At 48.9% G+C, this 25,975-nt stretch overlaps 1 protein-coding gene across 1 annotated transcript in view; it reads left to right on the top strand.

The window, feature by feature from the left end:
• NEURL1 (neuralized E3 ubiquitin protein ligase 1) overlaps nt 1–25,975 on the top strand; it is a 101,727-nt gene that overhangs the window by 37,364 nt on the left and 38,388 nt on the right. The gene's annotated exons all lie outside the window — the stretch shown is intronic.

Raw genomic sequence — 25,975 nt, 5'->3', positions numbered from 1 at the left:
TTTTTATTAAAACCAAATCATGGTTTCGTTTGCAAAATAAGCTTTAGTCATATTATAATTGTCTTGATTGTTTGTAGAAGTGCAGCAAGAATAATTATTTGCCATATAGGCACCTTTTAAAATTGCCTTTGATGGATCTTTGTTCCATAAGGAATCATGGATTAGACTTTTTAAAGCCTTGAGCCAAGCCATGGGTTTGTGACTGCAAATACCTGTATGAGCTGGGTAAATTTCTGTCCTCTGGAGGTCCCAAGATAACTTGGGTCTCCTAAGCCTGTCAGAAAATGACATTCTATACTTACCATAGGTGAGGAACCCTGTACAGGGACTGTGCAGATGAGATATGAGGCCAGTTTTCCCAAGGGGCTTTTATTCCTTAAAGGAATCTGTTTATATCTGAAAGAATGCCATTCCAGTCAAAGCCTTGGTAAAATAACCAGTCTCCAATTGTGTTCTGTTAAAAAAGAAAACAGTTGCTTTTTGCACTTTTGTAAATAACTATATTGCCACAAGTTAAGAATACTCACAAATAGTTTCCAAGTTCTAGAGAAATCAAGTAGAGAGAAAGAAATATGCTCCAAATTTTGCTTACAGGAGGATTCTTTACTTAATTGCTAAAAGCTATAAATAATTGAAAAGTTTTCTTGACTCCAAAATTGGCCGATTGATGCTGCAATCTATTTTCGTTGGGTCAGGGATCTCTTCAGTATCATCCCTTTGTGATTCACCATGGAAGATGTTACTGGAAAGCGGTCCCAATTCAGACCCCAAGAGAGGGTTCTTGGATCTTATGCAAGAAAAAATTTGGGGTGAGTCCACAGAATAAAGTGAAAACAAGTTTATTAGAGAAGTAAAGAAACAACAGAGTGGCTACTCCACAGGCAGAGCAGCCTCTGCGGTATCAGTTGTAATGTCTCCGTTTTGATTTCTGATTTTATGTATTTGAGTCTTTTTATCTTTTTTTTTGGTTAATCTAGCTAATGGCTTGTCAATTATGTTTATCCTCTCAAAAAAACCAACTTTTTTGTTGATCTTTTGTGTTTTTTTAGTCTCAATTTGTTTTATTTCCACTCTGGTCTTTACTATACCTCTCCCACTACTAACTTTGCGTTTTGTTTGTTCTTTCTTTTCTAGTGCCTTAAGATACTTCACTATATATATATATATTTTTTACTGTATTCATTTATTCCTATAAACTTTCCTCTTAATACTGCTTTTGCTGTATCCTATAGGTTTTGCTTTGTTGTGTTTCTATTTTTATATGTTTCAACACATTTTTAAATTTTCTTCTTAATTTCTATATTGAACCATTGATTGTTCAGGATCGTGTTACTTAATTTCCATGTATTTGTACAATTTCACAAGTTCTTGTTACTGATTTCTAGTTTTGTTTAACTGTGGTCAGAAATGATAGTTGATATGATTTCCATTTTTTTTTTTTTTTTTTTTGAGATGGAGTCTTGCTCTGTCACCCAGGCTGGAGTGCAATGGCACAATCTGGGCTCACTGCAACCTCTGCCTCCCAGGTTCAAGCAATTCTCCTGCTTCAGCCTCCTGGCTAGCTGGGATTGCAGGTGTGCGCCACCATGCCCAGCTAATTTTTGTATTATTAGTAGAGACATGGTTTCACTGCGTTGGCCAGGCTGGTCTCTAACTCCTGACCTCAGGTGATCCACCTGCCTCGGCCTCCCAAAGTGCTGGGATTACAGGCATGAGCCACCACACCCGGCCATGATTTCAGTTCTTTTAGAATTGTTGAGACTTGTTTTGTAGCCTAAAATGTAGTCTATCCTGGACAATGTTCCATGTGCTGATAAAAATAATATGTATTTGGCTGGGTGCAGTGCTTCATGCCTACAGTCCCAGCACTTTGGAAGACTGAGGTAGATGGATCACGAGGTCAGGAGTTCAAGACCAGCTTGGCCAATATGGTGACACCCCATCTCTACTAAAAATACAAAAATTAGCCAGGCACGGTGGCTCAAGCCTGTAATCCCAGCACTTTGGGAGGCCGAGACGGGCGGATCACGAGGTCAGGAGATCGAGACCATCCTGGCTAACACGGTGAAACCCCGTCTCTACCAAAAAAAAAAAAAAAAAAATGCAAAAAACTAGCTGGGCGAGGTGGCGGGACCTGTAGTCCCAGCTACTTTGGAGGCTGAGGCAGGAGAATGGCGTGAACCCGGGAGGCGGAGCTTGCAGTGAGCTGAGATCGGGCCACTGCACTCCAGCCTGGGCGACAGAGCGAGACTCCGTCTCAACAACAACAACAAAAAAATACAAAAATTAGCGAGGTGTGGTGGTGTGCACTTGTAATCCCAGCTACTTGGGAGGCTGAGGCAGGAGAATTGCTTGAACCCAGGAGGTGGAGGTTGCAGTGAGCTGAGATTATACCACTGCACTCCAGCCTGGGCAACAGAACAAGACTCTGTCTCCAAAAAAAAATGTATTCCAGAGCTATTTGATGAAATGTTTTGTAAATGTCTGTACATAGTGCAGTTTAAATTTAATGTTTCTTTGTTGATTTCCTGTCTAGATGATCTATCCAATGCCGAGAGTAAGGTGTTGATGTCCCCAACTATTATTGTATTGGGATTCTATCTCTACTTTTTGAAACATTTTAATTTTATTTTTATTTATTAGAGGCAGAGTCTTGCTATGTTGCCCAGGTTGGTCTTGAACTCCTGGTCTCAAGCTACCCTCCTGCCTTGGCCTCCCAAAGTGCTGGGATTACAGATGTGAGCACCGTGCCTGGCCCCCACTTTTTTTGAAACAGGGTCTCACTTTATTGCCCAGAGTGAAGTGCAGCAGCATGATCATAGCTCACTGTATTTTCAAACTCCTGGGCTCAAGTGATCCTCTTGCCTCAGCCTCCTGAGTGCATACTACCATTCCTGGCTTTTTTTTTTTTTTTTTAGTAGAGATGAAGTCTCACTATGTTGCCCAGTTGGTCTTGAACTTCTGGCCTCAAATAACCGTTCTGCCTCAGTCTCCCAAAGTGCTGGGATTACAGGCATGAGCCACTGTGCCTGGCCTTTGTCTCTCCCTTTAGATCTAATAATTTATGCTTTATATATCTGGGTGCTCTATTGTTTGGCACGTATAATTTATGATTGTTATATTGTCTTGCTGAATCGATCCCTTTATTATTATTTAATGACCTTGTCTCTATTTACCATTTTGACTTAAAGCCTGGTTTATCTGATGTAAGCATAGCTTTTCCTGCCAACTTTGGTTTCTGTTTTCATGGAATATCTTTATCCACCCCTTCATTTTCAGTCTATATGTGTCTTTACAGGTGAAGTGATTTTCTTGTAGGTAGCATATAGTTAGGTCATTTATTTTCTTATCCATTCAGGCAGTGTATATCTTTTAAATGGAGGAATTTAATCTGTTTATATTCAAGATTATTGTTGATAGGTGAAGACTTGTCCCTGTCAATTTGTTAATTGTTTTCTGATTGATTTGTGTATCCTTTCTTTCTTATTGTTTATGATTGTGGTTTGGGTTTTTTTTTTTTTTGGTAGTGATAAGATTTGATTCTTTTTCTCCTTTGTGTATTTGCTCTACCAGTGAGTTTTGCACTTTTATGTTTTCATGATAGTGATGATTCTCTTTTTTGCTTCCAGATGTAGGACTCCATTGAGCATTTCTTGTAAGGCTAGTCTAGTGGTAATGAATTCTTTCAGTTTTTGCTTGTGTGGTGAAGACTATTTCTCCCTAATTTCTGAAGGATAGCTTTGCTAGGTATGGTATTCTTGGCTGATGGTTATTTTCTTTTAGCACTTTGACTGTATTATCCCATTCTCCACTGGCCTGTAAGGTTTCTGTGGAGAAATCTGCTCTAGTCTAATAGATATTCCTTTATATATGACTCAATGCTTTTCTCTTGCTGTTTTTAGAATTCTCTCTCTTTTTTTTTTTTTTTTTTTTTGGAGGCTTTCTGTGTGAACTCTCTTGTCTTTGACTTTTGATAATTTGACTATAATGGCCTCAGGAAGGGTCTTTTTGGGTTAAATCTATTTGGGAATCTTTGAGCTTCCTTGATCTGGATGTCCATATCTTTCCCCAGACTTAAGACGTTTTCAGCTATTATTTCATTAAATAGGTTTTCTATACTTTTTTTCCTTCTCTTCTCCTTTTAAAACTCCTGTAATATAAATATTTGATTGCTTAATAATGTCTCATAAGTCTTGTAATTTTTCTTGACTTTTTTGTTCTTATTTCTTTTTTTCTCTGACTGGGTAATTTCAAATGACCTTTCTTTTTCCTTTTCTTTCTTTCTTTTTTTTTTTTTTTTGAGATGGAGTCTCACTCTTGTTGCCCAGGCTGGAGTGGAATGGTATGATCTCTGCTCACTGCAACCTCCGCCTCCCAAGTTCAAGTGATTCTCCTGCCTCAGCCTCCTGAGTAGCTGGGATTACAAGCATGAGCCACCATGCCCGACTGATTTTGTATTTTTAGTAGAGATGGGGTTTCTCCATGTTGGTCAGGCTGGTCTCGAACTTCTGGCCTCAGGTGATCCACCCACCTCAGCCTCCCGAAGTGCTGGGATTACAGGCATGAGCCACCACTCCCAGCTCAAATGACCTACCTTTCAAGTTCAGATAATCTTTCTTCTGCTTGATCAAGTTCTGTTGAAGCTCTCTATTGCATTTTTTATTTCATTCATTGAACTTTTTGGCTGCAGGACTTCTGTTTGTTTCTTTTAAAATTATTTCTATCTCTGTTGAATTTCTCTTTCACATTGTGAATTGTTTTCCTGATTTTTATCCGATTGTCTATCTGTATTTTTTTGTATCTTGTTGATTTCCTTAAGATCCCTTTTTGAATTTCTTTTCTTGAAATTTGTGGATTTCCTTCCCATTTGGGTCTCTTACTAAAGAGTTATTATGTTCCTTTGGTGACGTCATATTTTCTTGATTTTTGAGTTTCTTGTGTCCCCACGTCCCCACATTGATGTCTGTACATCTAGTGGATCAATCACCTCTTCCAAACTTTTTAGAATGGCTTGTGTAGAGAAAGGTTTTCATCTGCAGCTGGGTTGTAGTGTGCCAGTTGGGAAGAGTGTGATGACTCTGTTTCTGGATAGGTGCAATGGTATAGTCTCTGTGCAGCTTCTTCAGCTGCACTGGACATCAGCAATAACTGTGAGCACCCCCGTGGCCTAGGCTGTAGATGTTTGTGCAGTGGCATCATAGGTTGTTAATGTCCTCGTTGTCAAGGGTACTTGAGGACCTCCTATTCTCATTTAACCCACAAGGGGAAGACTTAGCCAAGGGGATATCTCTTGATATCAAGTCTGACATGGCCTACAAGCAGCTGCAGCAGCCCTGGGTTCCAGGTTCAGGTGCTTAAGAGTGGCTGTGGGGCTGGGGTCCCAGGGTCAGGGTCTTGCAAGCCTATTATGCCACCTGGGTTGTGGGGTGCAGCTTTGCTCTCTGTGGCAGGGTTGGATATATGTTGCCCAAAAAGCCAGCATCTGTGACTCCGAAGCACCCCTTATCAGCTCAGACTCATAGGCTGGGTTATACCTGTGATTCTACTGCTGGGAGGGACAGGGCACAGTACTGGCCTGACTCTTGGGAAGAAGTGCTCTGAAGATTTGGGCCTGGGAAACAGGGTATGGCTGCAATTCAGGAACTTAAGCCAATAGGGTTCAGTGGCAACTCAGATCCCAGGGGATGAAGCATTGTGTAGTGCGACTCTAGAACAAGAGATTGTGGAGCTTGGCAATATTCCAGACTGTGTGATGCCAGGTGCAGTGGCAGCAAGTATCCCAGAAAGGTAGAGCATAGCTGTTGTTTGGGCACTGAGGGGGCAAGGAACAGCACAGTGATGACTTTACTCCCCAGGGAGAGGGGTATGTCAGTGGCTCAGACTCTAGAGAGCTAGCCCAGCTCTGGGGAAACAGAGTACTAGGGTTGTTTGGCCTGTAGGGCAGGATGTCTCAGTTCAGCCACAGCTCTATTTCCCTGGGACAGGGGGTACTGGGTCAGCTCAGTCCTGGGATGCACAGTTGCTCAGCTTGGCCAGGGCACTGATTCCCCAGGGACTGGTATGCCGCTTTGGCTCATGCTTGGGGGTAATAGGGGACATGACTGTCCTGGACAGCCCAGGAACTATTTCTCTGGGATGCAGGGCACCACTTTAGCTTAGGCACTGGGGTGAGTGACTGCTCCAGGCGGCCAAAGTACTGTTTTCTGGGATATAAGGCTCTCCTTCAACTTAGGCACCAGAGAGATGTGACTGTCCTGAGCATCCAAGGTACTGTGTTTAGGAGGCAGGCAGGGTACCTAGGAAATAAGTTAGGCTCTGGCCCAAGGGGGTAGAAGGAGGGGTAGGTGGAGAGGCCCTACCTCTGCTGGACCCTGCAGGGAAGGGTGTAACAACTGCTGGCAGCTTGCCTTGGGGATATTGGGCCACTGGGCTGGGGTGCAGGGTGACTTAGCTTCAGGGATGAAGGGGACCCATGGCAGCTCACCCTGGAACAAGATGCTCTCCACCTCTTGTCCCAATTCCAAGATGGCATAGCAGAGTAGCCATGTGGGCACAGGGGGCACGGCACAGCGTTGGCTTCTTCTTTGGAGGAGTACTGCTGTGTGGACTCCAGGCAGCTTCCTCAGCTGAGCTTGGTGTCTGTGAGAATTGCAGGGAACTCCAGAGGTGAGGTCTGTAGGTGGCCAAGGTGTTGATGGGGGTTGCTGGCACCCTCTTGCTTACCTCCTGGTTCCCAGCTGATCCTGGTGGGGGGATGGAGTCCTAGCATTTCCTTCTGCTCTCTGTGTAGCCATCTCAAGTTTCTTTCACCCATCTGATGAACTCTGGCACTCTCCCTCAGTTATTTTTGTTAAAATAACATTGTTGGCCGGGGGCGGTGGCTCATGCCTTTAATCCCAGCACTTTGGGAGGTTGAGGCAGGTGGATCACCTGAGGTCCGGAGTTTGAGACCAGCCTGGCCAACATGGTGAAACCCCTTCCCTACTAGAAATACAAAATTTAGCTGGGTGTGATGGTGGGCACCTGTAATTCCAGCTACTTGGGAGACTGAGGCAGGAGAACCTCTTGAACCCAGAAGGCAGAGGTTGCAGTGAGCCGAGGTTGCGCCATTGCACTCCAGCCTGGGTGACAAGAGCGAAACTGCATGTCTCTCTCTTTCTCTATACCTATCTATCTATATACATATATCATTGTTTATTCATTGTTTTGGCTATCTTTGTGATGGGGAGGAGCGCTAGAGGGTTCCAGTCTTGTTCTCCTCCCTAGTGTGACAGCATTTTTAATGGATAATCCTTTAGGGCATCTTTCCAAAGCTTTCAACTTAGTTTTTGTTTCTGCACTTAAAAAAAAATTGTGGTAAAATACACATAACATAAAATCTAGACATTTAATTTAGCCATCTTAACCATTTGTTAAGTGTGCAGTTCAGTGGTATTAAGTACATGTGTTATTTTGCACCATCCATCTCCAGAACTTTGTTCATTTTCCCAAACCGGAGCCCTGTACGCGTTAAACACTAGCTTTCCATTTCCCACTGCCGCCATCCCCAGGGAAGCACCATTCTACTTTCTGTCTCTGTGAATTTGAGTACTCTAGGTATCTCAGATAAGTGGAATCATACTGTATTTGGTTTTTTTTGACTTGCTTATTTCACTTAGCATAATGTCCTCAAAATTCATTCTTGTTTTAGCAAATATTAGAATTTCTCAGCCAGGTACAGTGGCTCACACCTGTAATCCCAGCACTTTGGGAGGCCAAGGTGGGTGGATCATGAGGTCAGGAGATCAAGACCATCCTGGCTAACATGGTGAAACCCTGTCTCTACTAAAAAAATACAAAAAATTAGCTGGGCATGGTGACGGGTGCCTGTAGTCCCAGCTACTCAGTAGGCTGAGGCAGGAGAATGGTGTGAACCCGGGAGGCGGAGCTTGTAGTGAGCCAAGATTGCGCCATTGCACCTCCAGCCTCGGTGGCAGAGCGAGACTCCATCTCAAAAAACAAAGAAGAATTTCTTTCCGTTCTAAGGATGAGTGATATTCCATTGGATGGATGTGCCACATTTTGTTTATCCATTCATCAGTCAGTGAACACTTGGGTTGCTGCCATGTTTTGGTTATTGTGGATAATGCCACGATGAACATGGGTTATGAATTCTGTTCAAGTCCAAGTCCCTGCTTTCCATTCTTTCGGGTATGCACCCGGAGTGGAATTGCTGGATCATATGGTAATTCTATTTTTAATTTTTTGAGGAACTGATTCATCTTAGTTTTTATAGAAGTAACACTTTTTTCCCCCTACTCCCTCCTCTCACACTCTTTTTTTTTTTTTTTTTTTTTGAGACGGAGTCTGGCTCTGTCGCCCGGGCTGGAGTGCAGTGGCCGGATCTCAGCTCACTGCAAGCTGCGCCTTCCGGGCTTACGCCATTCTCCTGCCTCAGCCTCCCGAGTAGCTGGGACTACAGGCGCCCGCCACCTCGCCCAGCTAGTTTTTTGTATTTTTTAGTAGAGACGGGGTTTCACCATGTTAGCCAGAACGGTTTCGATCTCCTGACCTCGTGATCCGCCCGTCTCGGCCTCCCAAAGTGCTGGGATTACAGGCTTGAGCCACCGCGCCCGGCCCACACTCTTATATATGTTCTTTGAGACAGGGTCTCACTGTGTCACCCAGGCTGGCATGCAGTGGTGTGATCATGGCTCACTGCATCCTCCCGGGCTCAGGTGATCTTCCTACCTCAGCCTCTGGAGTAGCTGGGACCACAGGTGCACACCACCATGCCCGGCTAATTTTTGTATTTTTTGTAGAGACGGGATTTCATCTTGTTGCCCAGAGTGGTCTCGAACTCCTGAGTTCAAGTGATCCGCCCACCTGGGCCTCCCAAAGTGCTGGAATTACAGGCATGAGCCACCACGGCTGGCTCACACTCATATTTAATAGGTTTTAAAATACAGCTTTATTAAAGTATAACTGATAAAAATATACTGCACATATTTAAAACGCACAGTTGATGTGTTTTGACATATGCATATACCTGTGAAATCATCAGCGCCATGAACTTAGTGGACATTTCCATCACCCTCACAAGTTCCCTCGTGCCTTAAATAATCCCCGTCTCCTACTCCTCCCTGCTGCACCCACTGCCTCTGCCATAATCAAGTAACTGCCAGCTGCTTTCCGTCACTATAGGTTAGTTTACAGTTTTTAGAGTTCTATATAATGGGAATGATACAGTATGGTCTCTTTTTTTCTCTAGCTTCTTTCACTCAGCATAATTAGTTTGAGATTCATGCATGCTATGGTGTATATCAATAATCTATTTATTTATTTGAGACAGAGTCTTGCTCTGTTGCCTAGGCTGGAGTGCAGTGGCGTGATCTCAGCTCACTGCAACCTCCATGTCCCGGGTTCAAGTGATTGTCATGCCTCAGCCTCCCGAGTAATTGGGACTACAAGTATGAGCCACCACACCCGGCCTAATTTCGGCACAAATTTAGCCTCAATTAGGCTGAGCATGGTGGCTCACGCCTGTAGTTCCAGCACTTTGGGAGGCCAAGGCAGGCAGATCACCTGAGGTCAGGAGTTCAAGACCAGCCTGGACAGCATGGTGAAACCCCATTTCTACTGAAAACACAAAAACTAGCCAGGCATGGTGGCACACACCTGTAATCCTAGCCACTCGGGAGGCTGAGGCAGGAGAATCACTTGAGCCCGGGAGGCGGAGGTTGCAGTGAGTAGAGACAGTGCCGCTGCACTCCAGCCTGAAAGACAGAGCGAGACTCTGTCTCAAAACAAACCAAACTTTTTTCCAACCACCTGCTGTCCATTGATGAGCATTTTTTCTTCCTTCCTTCCTTCCTTCCTTCCTTCCTTCCTTCCTTCCTTCCCTCCTTCCTTCCATTTTGATGGTGTCTCGCTCTGACACCCAGGCTGGAGTGCAGTGGCATGATCTTGGCTCACTGCAACCTCCGCCTCCCGGGTTCAACCAATTCTCCTGCCTCAGCCTCCTGAGTAGTTGGGACTACAGGGGCATGCCACCTTGCCCCACTACTTTTTGTAATTTTAGTAGAGGCGAGGTTTCACCATATTGGTCAGGCTGGTCTTGAACTCCTGACCTCAGGTCATCCACCTGCCTTGGCCTCCCAAAGTGCTGGGATTATAGGCGTGAGCTACCGTGCCCGGTCTTTTTTTTTTTTTTTTTTTTTTTTTGAGACAGGATTTTGTGCTGTTACCCAGGCTGGAGTGCAGTGGTACAATCATGGCTTATTGTAGCCTCGATCTCCTAGGCTCAAGCAATTCTCCCACCTCAGCCTCCTGAGAAGCTGGGACTACAGGCATACACCACCACACTTGGCTGATTTTTGAGCTTTTTGTGGAGATGGGGTTTTGTGATGTTGCCCAGGCTGGTCTTGAACTCCTGGGTTCAAGCAATCCTCTCACCTTGGCCTCCCAAATTGCTGGGATTAAGGCATGAGCCACTGCACCCAGCCAATGAGCATTTTTTTCATGTGCTTACTTGCCATTTATATATTTACTTTGGTGAAGTGTCTGTTTAAATTTTTGCCCATTATTTTTCATTAGGTTGTTTTCTTATTTTTGAGTTTAAGAATTGTGTTTATATAGTCTAGATTCTGTATTAGATATGTGCTTTGCAATGAATTTCTCCCTGTCTGTGGCTCATCTTTTCATTCTCTTAAAAGAGACTTTTGATGCTTTTTATGTCCTATTTAAATAAATCACACAGTTTTCTGGCATACCAACCTGTCATCAAGTTTAGGGACAACACAGCTTCTCATGTTGGGTGTGCAGTTCAGCTGGAGGGAGCAAAGGGGTGTATGGGGACACCAGGGAAGACACCCCCAGCTTTGAAGTTTCCATGTACTAAGGGCATCCGTCAGAATGTTCTCCAGAGGAAATGGAGCTCATCCTATGGCTGAGGAGCCTGTTTTTAACTTGAGAGGGCAATGTGTCCAATGAAAAGACCACACATTTCAGCTTCTTGTCCAGTTTGGTATAGGCATGTGACTACATTCTGGTCAATGAGATGCAAATTAGAATTGTTGGGTGGACTTTGAATAAGACTCCTTTAAAGAGGGATAGGTAACCAATGTATGTCCTTTGGTTTTGGTTTTCTGTGTTCTTTCTGTTTCTTGCCTGGAATGTGGGCAAGCTGGCTGGAGCTTCAGCAGCTATTTCAGACTATGAAGCAACTTTGCAGTGTTACGTGGAAGATGGGGTAGAAAGATGAAAGAAACCCAGGTCCCTGATAATTACAGAGCGGCCACACTAGCTAGTATGTCTGTGTACCTGCAGACTTCCTATGTTAAAGAAAACACCTAATATATTTTAAAAGCTATGTTTTTTCTGTTTTTTATTACTAGCAACCAAATGCAATTCCTAACAGACACAGTTGGTTAACACAGCAGTGCATCAGGAGGAAGTCAGCTATACCGCATATACGCTTCTATCTTTGAGATCATAATGTGAGAACATTTTAACCCCTGCTTTTCTGCTTTACACGCTTTTAAAATTTTCTTTTATTTTCAGACTTTTTTTTTTTTTTTTAAATTTTTTGAGATGCAATCTTGCTCTTTTGCCCAGGCTGGAGTGCAGTGGCCTGATCCCAGCTCACTGCAACCTCTACCTCGCGGGCTCAAGCGATTCTCCTGCCTCAGCCTCCCGAGTAGCTAGGACTACAGCCGTGTGCCACCACACCTGGCTAATTTTTGTATTTTTAGTATAGACAGGGTTTCATTATGTCAACCAGGTTGGTCTCGAACTCCTGTACTCAAGTGATATGCCCGCTTCGGCCTCCCAAAGTGCTGGGATTACAGGCGTGAACCACCACGCCCAGCCTTCACACTTATTTTTATCACTACTTTTTTCTCCAATACCATCACCATCTTCAACTTTATCATCTTCTGCTTAATATCATTATCATTATGAATAAGAATCATTTTTGTTATCCTAACCATTTTTAGAGGATTCTCTTCTTGTTGATGGAGGGAGATTTGTGTATAAAATGTGTTTTTTTAATTAAGTATTCCATTGGGGCGAAGGGAGGGGAGGCCAAGGGGGCCTTTGTCTTTGAGGAACATCTGTGGAAAGGGATGGAATTGGTACTCAGACTTAAGACAGCTTCAGTATTCATTGGGCATGGGCCACATCAATCATTTCTCTGCTGCCAATGGCCAGGATTGCTCCCACATGGGGATGCCCTCTAGGCATGTAAGTGAAACAACAGGGATAGATTTCAGTCTTCTGCCAGAGTTGGCTGGTAGGGCAGGTCAGGATCAGTACTGCTTATAAAGAAAGGCAGAAGTAATTGAACTTGATAGTATAAGAAATAAGAAACTGTTGGAGGGTCTTGAGTTGGGGAGTAGCATGGTTTGTGTAGGAAGGATTATAGATGGAGTGGAAGGGGCACACAAGTGAGTAGGCCACTTGGGAGGCTTTCATAGTAGTCCAGGCATGAGGCGATGCAGGTCATGTGTTAGGCAGGTCATGGGTTAAGTAGACATCAAGAGAGGATTCAACATACATATGTACATGCCTACATACATACATAATCAGGGGAAATGCCTATATGGAGAAAAATAAGGAGGAAGCTGGGGGAGTCTGGGAGAGCCATCAGACCTCAGTGCAAGTGGGACCCTGAGTGAAGGAGAGGGGCAAGAAAGGAAAGAAGTTTGGTGGGAGCATATCAGACTATAGTGCAATTCTAAGAAAAGTTCTGCAAGACTTTGGAGTGTCCTCCAGCCAGAGGCACAGTCCCTGGCAGTGGAGCCCTACATCTCCCAGGAATGGGCCTGTCTTAATATCCCTGCCACACATATCACTAGCTGGGGTGCGCTGTGGGAAGCATTGCCTTGGAGCAAACATGGGATGGACTTCAGAGCTCCACAGCTGGGCCCTCAGTCAAGTGTGCACGCTACAGTGGAAGATCCAGAGATCCATTTTCCTGGATGACATGGGGATGACTGGAATGAGGGACATGGGAAGGTAACTGCTGTTGTCTCAGGCCTATCTGTTGCAAATAACAAATGCTGGATTGCACTGACTTAAGCAGTAAGGAGCTGTACTATGCAGAAAACAGGATGTCCCAAGGTGGGTGGCTTTCAGGGGTGGCTGAGTCAAGGCTCTAGGATGAGGTACTTCCTATCTCTCTACTCTGCCATCCTTGGGTTGGCTTCCTTCTAGACCAGTAGTGACATGGCCACGGCGGTCCCAGGAATTACAGCTGGACACAGTGGTATCTAGAGAAAGGAGAATGACCCCTCTGTTCTGTGGAGCAAGGATACCTTTCTCAGAGGGGTCCCAGCACATTTCCCACTGCTGGGAAATCTATGCCTCATTGGCCAGAAGTGGGTCACATGGCCATTCTTGACCATGTCACTGGGAAGGGGAACGAAACCATTGTGATTGGCTTATGCCAGGGGATGGCACCCTGGCTGCGTGTGAGAACTGCTTAGCGAGCTGGGCCCCACACTTGAGATTTCTCTATGAATTGGTCTAGCGTGGATACTGGGCATCAGTAATTGTTTTTGTTTTTGTTTTTTTGAGGCAGGGGCTCTCTGTTGCCCAGGCTGGAGTACAGTGGCGTGATATCTGCTCACTTCAGCTTTGACCTCCTGAGCTAAAGCAACCCTCTCACTTCAGCCTTCCATGTAACTGGGACTACAGACATGCACCACCATGCCTGGCTAATTTTTAATTTTTTTTTTTTTTGGTAGGGACAGGGTCTTGCTATGTTGCCCAGGCTGGTCTCAAACTTCTGGGCTCCAGCGATCCTCCTGCCTCAGCCTCCCGAAGTGCTAGGATTAGAGGTGTGAGCCACCACACTTGGCTCTACCAGTAATTTTATTACCTCCTTAGGTGATGCTCATGTGCAACCAGGGCTGAGAACTGCTGTTGTCTTGGGGTAGTATAGATGTTGGGCATGAGCCACCATGCCCATTACAGTCACTTACTAGTTTTTTGTGGCTTAGACAAGTCACCCTCTTTCAGCTTTGGTTTTCTCATCTGTCAAATGGGGTCTGGCAATAGCTACCTCCTGTGCTTCCTGGGGAGACTGAAACAGTTCATGAGTGCTCATAGGCTTTGCAGACTGTCAATCACTGACACCTGGGGGATGGCTGCTTATCATTCTTATTCAATTTGGAGGGAAAGCACAGCTCCCTCTGCTGCCAAGAACAGCCAGGGCAGAGATTGCTCTTGAGCACAGCTTCCTGTCATTAAAACAAAAAACGAAGGAGAAGGGAAAACGACAGACTGGGAAGCCACAGGCGATTGCAGTGGGCTTTTTTCTTCTTGGAAGGCGTGGGTTTGAAGGCGCTGCTATAAATGGTTTATGCAAATGAGCTGGAGGCGCTCTGTCCCCCGCCGCTTTAATCCGGGAGAAGCTGGGAGGGAGCCAGGCACAAGGTTTTCCGCCCCTCCTCCCTGTAGTCCTGCAGTGGGGTGGCTGGGGGCAGGCGGATGCTCTTCTGCTGCCTCCAGGGAAGATGGTCAGATAAGGCTCTGCACTCTGGCTCCCCCATGTTCCAGGACACACCTGGCTGCGTGGCTTCCTGACTCTTTCTGCTTGAGTGAGCACAGGCTGGTGCTGCCAATAGTACTACAGGAACAAGGAGGGCCCCCACTGGTGCTGCGAGGTCACGGCCAGGCAGTCGGTCACCTTTGGGTCTCACTGGGTCCACAGGGACCTGGGGCACTGTGGCTGGGAGAGTGACTTCAGAGCTGAGGCCTGGAGAGGAGCAGAGCGGGAAGAGTAAAGAGCCCACACCATCGGCCCCAGGCTTTCATCGTCCTTCCCTCCTCCTCCTCTCCCCCTTTCCTTCCTTTCTTCATGAAATCTACTTTGAGCACTACGGAGTGACCACCTTGTCACATGCTAAGGATGTAGAGCTAAAAAGAGACCTTTCTGCCCTCAGGGTGCTCCCAGTATGGGAAGGGCCTCCAGCCATGGCTGCAGGGCTGGGGCTGCACAGAGGGCTGGTTGGACAGCCTTGGAGAGGGAAGGTCTGGTCTATTCCATCCCGGGGCGTTGGGATGATCTCAGAGGAAAGGCTCTTGTGAGCTGGGGGCTGAAGGTGAGGTGGGAGTGTTTGTGGGAGCCGTGTTGGGGAGAGGCACTCCAAGGAGAGGGACAGTGTTCAAAGAGCAACAGACAAGCAATGTGCCATGTTCTAGAACACAACTGGCTTGTGTGCATGGAGCATAGGTACATGGGGTAGGGTGTGGGGGGTCATGGAAGGTGAGGCCAGATACACGGACTGGGGTCAGTTCACAGAAGACCTTGAATAATCCCCCCAGTGGGGTTCAAGTTTATCCTGAGGTGCTTGGGAGCCACAGGAGCTAGAGGGATGAGTCGGGCAGAGAGGCCGGGCTGGCAACCCTGTGGAGGGGGACGGAAGCTGGAATGATTGTCCAGAGTACGATGATGCTGGGGGCCTGAACCGTGGGCAGAGCCAGGAGAGGGAAGGAGGAGGGGATGGATTTGAGAAGGACACAGTGACCTCTTGGATGGGGGAATCTGGGCTGACACCAGATTTCTGGCCTGGATAGCAGAACTCAAGGGTTAAACTGGGCCTCAGAACCTTGGGGGTGCTCATGTTGGGTGGGGCCAGGAGGAGGACTGAGAAGCAGTCACTTCCAGTGAAGAACGTGCCGCTGGCCCATCCTGGGTTTCCCAACAGACCCTGGTGGAAGGGGGAATGGGAGAAGGAGCTACTTCTTCAGACAGTTTAGAAAGTTTTGATTGCCTCCCCCCAAATGATCCCCATCCCACATTCCTGATTCAGGGAACTCCTGGTTCAGAGATAAAGTGAATCAGTCCAATGCCTCCATTTTACAGGTGTGAAAACTGTGTCCCGAGAGGGGACCGACTTGCCCAAGGTCACACAGTGAATTATGGCAGGCAGTGTTATGGTTAGTAATGGACCACCAAACAAAGTCTAATGAAACCCACCTCCCTCACTTGCCCTGAGAACAAAGAGCTCTGTTCCCTGGAGGGAAGTGGGCTTGGCTAAGCAGGGTTGAGGTTGTGAGGGGTGCAGCATTTGTTTTAGAGAGGGGAGGGGCTCCCAGGGAAGAGACCTCCTGCCCCTGTTTTCCTGCTGGTGGAGCCCAACCCAGGAGCTGCATTTGCTGCCCACCTTCTGGATCCCTGACTGCCACCACCAGGAGGGAGAAGGCACGGAGACATAAAAAGCCTCCCTAAATTCCAGAGCCTCAGGGCCTGCCTGGAACTCAGGAGTTCTGACTCCCAGGGAAGGCTTTGCTTTCTCAATGTTGACCCTGCACAGTGCTCTGGTCTCTGAAGGAAGTAATCCCGAAGACGGAGGTGTCGGGGACAGGAGCCTGAGAGAAGTTACTGGAGAGGGAGGAAAGGAAGGCGGCGGCAATGAGCCACGGATGAATGTGCGAACTGTGAGATGGGGCAGCTGCAGGGAACAGCTAACAGCTACAGCAGTGGGTTTCCGTCATTGCCGTCACCCTGGGGTGGCTCCCCTCCTTGGGTTGTCCTTTGTGCAGGAATCCCACAGTCTTGACAGCCACCTTTGGTGGCCACACCTGAACTCTTGTTCAGGTGGGCGGGGCAGCCAGCCCTGAGCCGGCCACATGCCCACGGTCCCCAGGTCTTTAGGGACTAAAAGTCCCTGTTCGTGGAGCTGTGAGATGTGAGGTTGTCGGGGGTTGGGGTCGGGGAATCAGTCTAGGGCTAGGACTGCAGGTGTAGTAGCAGGGGACAGAGTTCCTTCCTGGACTCAGTGGGGGTGAAAAAGCCACTGGCCTTTCCTGAGAGGTACTGCACGGACCCCATTACTCACAGGTACCTCGGTGCCTGGGGATCTTGCCTGTGGCCCAGCAGCTGGCATGGCCGGTGTCCTCTGGGCTCTAGGTCATGGCCTATAGTGGTGGGCACAGAGCTGGCATAGTGCAGTGGCTGGACTCAAGTCATCTCTCACCTTTGCTGTATAAGAACAGAAGTTCCTGTTTTTTGAGCCAAGCCAAGCTCCCTGCTCCTGAAAGGGACCTGCCACCCACTTTTTCTTTCTGGAGCATTTTCAGGTTTATGCCTTGGGACCTGTGAGAGCTGGCACTCCCTGCCTCAATCCCCACTTTCTCTTTTGGAGACCTCTGTGGTGCTGAATCTCTGACCCTACTGTGGGAGTGGCCTAGAGCCTGGCTGGGGCAAGGCCTGCAGGTGAGTGCCTGGGTGCATGGCGGGGACTCTGGCAAAGTAGGATGGTGACTGTGGGCACATTACAGCCAAAGTCCAGGGCAGTCCACATTGGGATCAAACTTCACTTTTTTTTTTTTTTTTTAGAGACAAGGTCTTCCTGTGTCAGCTAGGCCAGGTGCAGAAGTGTCATCATAGCTCACTGTAACCTCAAATTCCTGGACTCAAGTGATCCTCCTGCCTCGGCCTCCCAAAGCTCTGGGATGACAGACATTTGCCACTGTGCCCAGCTCAAATTTTACATTTGTGGCTGCAGTAGCCCTGGGTCCCTCTGACTGATGCTGTGTTTATTTAACCAAAGGTGGCTGTTCTCAGGGGCAGCACTCTGCAGTAGACAAAGCCCTGGGGCCTGTGCTCTTGAGTCTGAAATCTGGGTTCTGGCCCAGCTCTGGCACTTTATAACTTTAACAATTAATTTCCACCTCCTTGAGCCTCTGTTTTTCTCTTCCTGTGCAAAGGGATGAGCATCTGTCCTGTAGTGCCTGATAGAGTACCTTTGCAGATCCATTAAGACATTGGTGACATTGTTTCATAGCTTTTAAGAGCTGGGTCATTATTCTAAGAGGCCACATGGCAGAGGGGCAGGTGTTGGGCTCTGATGTCCAGTAGGTGTGTGTCTAAATCCCAGCTTAGCTGAGCATTAGCTGTGTGACCTGGGCAAAGTATTCAGTGTCCCCAAGCCTCAATGTTCCCATCTAGGGTGCTGAGTTCCTCCCCTTCTGGGGGCCCAGAGCAGATGTTTCAAGATGCTGGCAGCAGATGTAATTTTCTGAATTGGTTTGGGTACTTATTTGTCAAGTTCCTGCCTAGTTTTTTCAGAGCAAGAGGTGCCAGGACCCCCTACTGACAGGTTAAAGGCCCTGCAGGGCAGCCAGGTCAGAGGGGAAGGGGGGACACAAGGCCTCTAGGTCTTTTGGGGCTAAAGAGCTTTGAGGGGAAGAAGCTCCCAGATAGAACAGCTCTGGGCAGACTGACTTGAGATCAAATCCCGACTCTGCCATTTCCCACCTCTGTGTCCTGGTTTCCTCATCTGTAAGGAAGGGTAAGGTCACGGCCTTTGTGTAGAGGTCAGGAGCAGCTCATCTGTGGTGCTACCACATACTAGTGCTTCCCATGCATCCCACGCTGTTCTAAGCACACTACATGAATGAGCTCATTTTATCTCCCCAGTAGCCCTAGGATCTAGGCATTATTACTATCAAGCCAATTTTTCAGAAGAGGAAATAGACACTTAGAGATGTTAGAACCAAGGTGTGAACCTGGGAAGTCTGCCTCTGGAGCCTACTCTTAACCACCACCTGTACTGTGAAGCCCCTAGTGTAGACAACACTGGTGGCATTGAGTAGTGTTTGCTGTGTCACAGCACTGGGATCCAGCTGCCAGTGGCCATACTGGGAGTACCCCAGCCAAGGGCCTGAGTCCCTGTGGGGTCCTGTACTGTCACTTTGTTGTAGCTACTGAGACCCAGTATCTGAGCCCAAAGGTTGGAGTAAGAGGCCCCAGGAGGGGCAGCAGGCAGGGGCAGGGCCAAGGCGTGGGAGCAGAAGTGGAGGCCAAGTCAGCTGGTCCTGGGCTTGGCCATCCCTCTGTAAGCTGGACCTGGGAGGGGCAGGAAGCAGGCAAGAGCCAGAGGAAGCAGAATCCCCAGAGGAAGGAGGGGGCCTCCCAGCTTTGGGGTGGCTTCAGCTAGCTGGGGGCCTGACACAAAGAAGGAGTGGGCACCAGGAGCGTAGGCCGAGCCGTGGGGCTGAAGATGTGTATGTGTGAGTGTGTGCGTGGGCTGGAGGTGAAGGGAGGGGCGGATGGAGGGGGATCTCTGCCTGTGGAGGAGGGATTGAACCTCCTGTTATCAGCTGCCAGCTTTTCTCATAATCCAGGCAGGCCCAGCAGGGATCAGCAGAGTGTGCTTCCGCATCTCAGATGGACGAGGCCCATGGCTTGTTCCAGCACATCCGCGCTCCTCCTGTCTCCTGCGTCACCCTGTGTCTCCTCATTTCTCTGCGTCTCCTCTCCCCATAAAGTCTCATTGCCTGCCCCTCCTCCCTCTCCCCATCCAGGTTCTGGTGTAGGGAGCAAATCTTGTGCATTCAGACCCTGCTAATTTATCACTTGTGATTGCTGGGACAAAGGCTAGCTTCCAGTTTAAAATTCATTCTATTCCTGAGCAAAAATGCAGCACTAACCAGGTGACAAGGGACTGTTTAATCTACTTCCTTAGGAGAACTGACAGCTACCCAGGACTCTGAAATGGCATTTGCATGTGAGGCACGCATGCAATCATACATGCAAAGCTTAGAACGTGCCTGGTGCAGGGTAAGCGGGTACTGAGTAAATGTTTCTTATTAAAGCAGGTCTTCTATTTCTCCTCCTTGGGGTAACATGTATTTTTTTTTGAGATAGAGTTTTCACTTTTGTCACCCAGGCTGGAGTGCAGTGGCACAATCTCGGCTCACTGCCACCAGCGCCTCCTGGGTTCAAGTGATTCTCCTGCCTCAGCCTCCCAAGCAGCTGGGATTACAGGGGTGTGCCACCACGTCCTGCTAATTTTTGTATTTTTAGTAGAGACAGGGTTTCACCATGCTGGCCAGGATGGTCTCGAACTCCTGACCTCAGGTGATCTGCCCACCTTGGCCTCCCAAAGTGCTGGGATTACAGGTGTGAGCCACTGCGCCTGGCTGTATTCTTAGTGCTGTACTCATATCCTGCATCCCAAGTCACTCCTTTCCAAGGCTGAGACAGAGACCTTAGTCCTTCCAGTTCTATGTGGATTCCCGAGTTCTCTGACTCTCAAGCGTTGCTGTTATGGATGGAGCCAGGCAGCGGCCCTCACAGGTGTTAAGTTATTCAGTTTTCACAAGTTTCTGGGCCATGTGATCTCCACCATGGAGAAGAGATGGTGGAGGCTCAGAGAAACTCAGTAGCTTACCTGTCTGACCTGAAGACCAGAGCTCCCACCCTCCACATGGGTGGGGTGGGCACACCCATCCGCCCTTCCTGACCTGTGACACAGATCTTATCATCGGCAAATGTTTGCCTCCAGCTAGGGGCTCAGTGGGTGTGGGCTCTGTCTGGCACACTCTGTCCTGGGAATAGGAACCTGGTTTCTTCCTTGTTCATCCTTCCTGCCTGGCATGGATGGTGACCCTTCTGTCCAGTCCAGGCTGGCCATGCTGGCTCTGAGGCCTGGAACTGGGGAGCATGAGCAGGTGTGTTTGTGTCTCGGAGAGGCAGAGAAAGGGCTGCTTGGCGGTGGGCCTGGGCAGGGAGGGGCCTCAACTCCATCCAGGTTCTGTTTGCTCAGATTCCCTTTCAGTCTCCACCCCGCCTCTGCACCTGTTGTGTTCCCATCCTCCTGGGCGGCTGGCAGCTGTCACGGCTGGGGCACCTGTCCCAGCCCCCGAGGACGCCCTCTGGGCTCCCTGGCTCCAGTTTCTCTGCAGCACACGGCTTGTGCTCTCCGTCTCTGGGTGCCTTTATCCTTCTGTCACTCCTCATCTCTCACTCTGGATCCAGACTCGAGGCAGCAGCCTCCACTCTTGTCCTGGCTCTGGCCATAGGAGGAAGCTTTCAGCTGGGGTTCCCTGCTTCCTATTCTCCAGTGCCAGGCCCAGCCTAATGGGTAGAGAGGATGGGGCCCTGGCAGGATGGCCATACTCCTCAAATGCTGATGAGGCGACTCATCAGCTCAATCAAATTATCGCTTGTTCTTGATGAAGGAAACACTATAGCAGCTAGGGGCTGCCTCCCAGCTCCTCCACAGCAGGGTCACCTCCTCTTCCTGGCCTCCCCAGACCCTAGTCACTTCCCCCTACCTCATAAAAAGAAGTTACCCCCTCCTTTGTCCAGTGCTGTCTTCTGTACCTCCTGATGCCCGGATTTGTGTGTCATATTAGGCATAGCAGCAGAAGACATTACTCCTGGGTCCCCAGTCCTCCTTGCATTCCACCCAGTGTGTGGCCTTGGGAAAGTCTCTATCATTTACTGGGCCTTCTTTGCTACACCTGTAAAATGGGCCCAGAACTTCTTCGCCTGCTTGAAGGTAGGGGCTGGCCCCAGTGCTCTCTGGAGGCTCTTTCCCCTTAGAGAGCTTGGTGCCTGGACTGATGGTTTCTATTCCCCAGTGAATTTGTTCCATGTTTTATTCTGGAGTTGCCGGCTCTGCCTTAGACTTTGAGTTCTGAGAGGGCAGGTTTAGGCTGGGAATGAGGTCCTAGACCTTGGGAAACCTGGATGAGAGAGGACTTGGTGAGGAAAGCCTTGAGCTAGGTAGACCATCATGGAAACCAAGATGGCACCCAAGGGAAGAGAAGCTGTCTGAAAGCGGGGACAGGAGATGGCAGGGAAAGGAGGGACAGCTATGGTAGTGGGGAGGGTCTTGGGAACTGAATGGGTTTAGAAAGCCAAGGGGTCTAAGGTTCCCTAGATGGCACGAGAGGACAGATGTAGCTGGGGATTCTGTCAGACCAGGCCCCCAAGGGCACAGCCAGCCCTGCTTCCTGCCTGCAGGCTTTGAGGTATTAAGTCTGCAACCAGGCCATATATGAGTCTGTTTTCTTCACAGTTTCCAGGATGACATCTCCAGTGTCTGTCTGGGTCACCTGTTAGCGGATGAGAAGTCCAGCCTTACTACCTGTCCTCTGCCTGCATTTAGGCTTCATCCCTGGAACGTCACCTTCTGTCCACTGGAAAACATCTAGGCTCTGCTGCCACACAGAACCCTTCTCTTCCTTAAGGAGAAGGTCCACTGTCCCCTGGTCTTCTCTCCTGTAAGCAAGAGGGGCCCCTGCCCTTTGCCCTTTCCTGGATAGAACATGAGTTTTGATGTTAGGAGGTCTGGATTTAAAGCCTCGTTTGTCTTCCCTTCAGAATAACCTCTAAGCCTCAGTTTTATAGCCTGAAAATGGGGATGATTATAACTCCTGAAGGGAGGTTTTGGGATTGGCTGATACATGAGATACTTAGCACAGTTCCTAGCACACAGTAAGTGATCAATAAATGGTAGCATTTATATATATTTGCTTACAGACTCTCCATTCCCCTTTCACATCCTTTCTAAAGTGTGGCTATAGAATGGAACACAGATCATTTACCCAGAGCTGAAAGAATCTCATTCCTCGATCTCAGCCTGGCTCCTGCTGGGATCTGGAACCGCCTGTTTCCCCGTCCATGCCCGCTTTACACCCCTGGCTTCTGCAGGGCAGGTGTTGGGTCCTGCTCACCAGTTGGTACATAGTGGGCACTCAGTGAATGGTTGATGAATGAATAAGTGAATGAATGATGTATGTTAGTGATTTTCTCACCCCTTTTAGTAACAGAATCTTTGGTTAAATGACTTTTTTTTTTTTTGAGATGGAGTCTCTGTTGCCCAGGCTGGAGTGCAGTGGCACGATCTTGGCTCACTGCAACCTCGGCCTCCTGGGTTCAAGCGATTCTCTTGCCTCAGCCTCCCCAGTAGCTGGGATTACAGGCGTGCGCCACCACACCTGGCTAATTTTTTATATTTTTGGTAGAGATGGGGTTTCACCATGTTGGCAAGGCTGGTCTTGAACTCCTGACCTCAAGTGATCCACCGGTCTTGGCCTCCCAAAGTGCTGGGATTACAGGTGTGAGCCACCGCACCCGCCTCCAAATGAGAGTTTATGGGATGCCTCAGTGAATAAAACAGAGAAGGGGTGCAGCTCTTCTGCCATATCCCGGGGCTGCCTCCCCCTCTAGAGGTCCTGGACACTGCCTAGTGAAGTGACAGGAGAGGGAAGCCTCAGACACAGGACACTGCCACATCCTATTTGGGGACGTGGTTGTGGGAGACAGGCTCATACGTCTGTGACAGGCTCATACGTCTGTAGACCCTTTAGACTACAGTGTCGAAGGCCTGGGGGCCGCTCAGGCCGCCTCCCAGTTCTCTGTTCTGTTTCACTCAAGTGGCCAGAGTTGGGGCTGCTGCTCACCTGAAGGACTCCCAGCTTGTGGAGCCCTCAACCTGCCCCTATCCCTGCTTGTTTACCACTTGGCTGCTTTCCCACAGTCCTGTATCTGAAAATTACATGATTTCAGGTCTGTTTGTGAGATGTTTTCTGAGTGCCTGCTTTGGGCGGGGGCAGGAGTGATGCGATGCCCGAGGGGAGTAAGGCTAAGTTAGGCAAGGCCCAGCCCTGCAGGGTGTGGGATGCAGGATGCTGCTTCTGCTGCTCCCTCCCCTGGAGCCTCCTGCCTCCTCCCTTACCCTTCACAACCAGATAGGACAGTGACGTTCTGAAATGTGGGTCTGGTTTGTTGCCTCCCTGCTGCAGGACTTCCCTGTTGCTCTCAGGAAGAAGGCCGGAGTCTTCACTCTGCTCCTGAAGACCCTTCTGGTGTACCCCTGACCTATCCTGGCTGGGCAATGGAGCATTTCCTGAGGCTCCTCCTGCTCACCCTGCTCCATACCAACCTTGCTTCTGAAAGGTGCCAGCTCCCAGTCCCTCCTTGTTCTCCTAACCCCTTCCCCAGACCCACTCAGAAGTGGGAGCTCATTTCTTTCAGACCCTTTTTCTCGGGTTGTGATGATATACTCCTTAGTGAGGCTACTTGATAAATGTTTGTTTCCCTCTGGACTGGAAGTCCACGAGAGCCAGGACCTGCCACTGAGGACCACCCTTGCACCCTTAGTGTCTGACACATAGTAGGGGATCAATAAATGTGGGTAGAGTTGAATGAAATGGTTGAGGTGCACCCAGGCGAAGCTGGGGCAAGGAGAGAGGGGCCCAGCCAGGCCATGGCTCTCTGTATCGGACAGAGTAAGGTAAGGATTAGGAGATGCCCAGCTCAGGAGCTCAGAGGAAAGATAAGTGCCAAGAACAGGGACTTACTCTTACCTGGGGCCCTAGGGAGGCTTCCCAGAAGTGTTCCCAGTGCTGGATGATGGGAAGGGGGCATTCCAAGTGAGAAGAAGGCAGGAACCAAGGTGAGAGGAAGGCTGGTGTCTGGGTGTGGGGCCATAGGAAGGCCAGGCTGGGCATGTGCGAGGGGTTGGTGGGCAAGGGGCCAGCTGGGTGTGTTAAAAGGCAGGCAGGCTGCGGAGGCTGACTCTGCTGCTACGGGAACAGCCTCCAAAGCACCTTCTTTTGGCCTCAATTTCCTCATCTGTAAAATGGGCATACACATACACTGATCTCTTAGGGTTGTCGTGAGCATTGAACAAGTTAAATGCGTCACATGATCAGGGCAGTGCGGAGCACGCAGTAAGGCCTCGTGTTTGCTGTTATTATGATCATTATCCTGCAAAAAGAGTTTGGCTTACTTTCTCCTTGTCAGACTGACTTAGCTTCCTGCCCCCATGGGAACTGGGTATGTGTGCCAGGAAGTGTGTGTGTGTACGTGTGACTCTGCACAGCCACAAGCTGGCATGTGCCTGTGGAAGGTGGGCTGCCTTGTGTGGACTCGGGTGTCGTGACTTCTCCCAGAAGTCTTGGGCATGCCTTTGGCTCGGAGGAGCTTCCGCAGGCTGGGTTTGCTCTCTCACTCAGATCCTGCCCAGCCCTCTGCTGATGACTCTAGGTCAGGCCTGAATGGCCCTCCTTGTTCTCCTAACCCCTTCTCCAGACCCACTCAGAAGTGGGAGCAGCAGGGTCTTGAGCTGTGGGCTCAGGACCCAGTCCAGTCACTTACAGGGCCCAGGTCTCTGAGTTCCATCTGCTGTGGGGCAGCCTCTGCGTTTCCTGTGGCTCCTTCTTCAGCCCCTACCCCTCTGTCCTCCCACCGGCCCACTGGCTTTCTCTTCCCTCCCAGTCCTTTCCCTGGAGTCCAAGATCCCAGACCTTGAGGACAGGGGCTGGGGTCCAGGCCAGGGCCAGGGAGGAGGGTGCTGTCCTGTTGTCCTGGTAGAGTCCCCTGAGCTTGTGTTGGATGGTGACATTGTCCCTCAGACATGGCCTGAGTCCTGGTCCTGCCTGTGACCTGCTGGGTAACCTCAGGCAAGCTCCTTAGCCTCTTAGAACCTCCACTTTCTTCTCTGTAAAACAGATATCATCATAGCCGCTGCCACCCACGCAGTTCCTGGTGCACAGTGCATGCTCACTGCATGGCAGCTGCTCTCTTGATGATAATCTGGGCTGCCGGCATGCCTGCCCAGGGCTGGAGGGGCCTGTCATCCCAGCCTCCCTCTTCCCCCTCTGTCCACACCTTTCCCTCTTCCCTCAGTGTGGGGTGCCAGTGTCCACCTTAAGATTTCTCTAGAAACTTTGTGAGTCTGTGGAAGCAGTCATGTGTTGAGTGTGTACATTGAGAGGTGTGTATGTAACCATGTGAGTACATGTCTGGTGGGCAGTAGATGGCTGAGTGTGCTCAGTGGTGAATGCTCCCAAGTGCCTGTGAGCCCACAGTGCACATCTGTGTGACAGGATGCAGAAGAATAGTGCAGGTCTGTGTTGGGGTGTGGTGTGTGTGTATGTGTATGTACATGATTAAAGGGACAGATTGGTGTGGGGGGAAAAGCCTGGATTCTCGTGCTGTACTGCCTGGGTTTGCATCCCAACCTTGCCACCTTTTAGGTGAGCAGCCTCTCTTTGTCTCAGTTTTCTCATCTGTAAGACCATCATCATCATCTTAGAGATGGTACCTGTTGATAATGACTGTAATACTGACCTCATCATTAAGCCTGTGAGGACCAAAGGAGTTAATACTTGCAAAGCCTTTGGAACAGAGCCTGGAAGAAGACAGAAACGGTGTTAGCACTTGATGAACAGCTCCATCAGCTTG

This window comes from Trachypithecus francoisi, unplaced genomic scaffold, assembly GCF_009764315.1.
Source record: "Trachypithecus francoisi isolate TF-2019V2 unplaced genomic scaffold, Tfra_2.0 Contig01579, whole genome shotgun sequence".
Taxonomy (NCBI): domain Eukaryota; kingdom Metazoa; phylum Chordata; class Mammalia; order Primates; family Cercopithecidae; genus Trachypithecus; species Trachypithecus francoisi.
The sequence above is the reverse complement of the archived record's forward strand: the minus strand, read 5'-3'. Positions and strand labels throughout refer to the sequence as shown.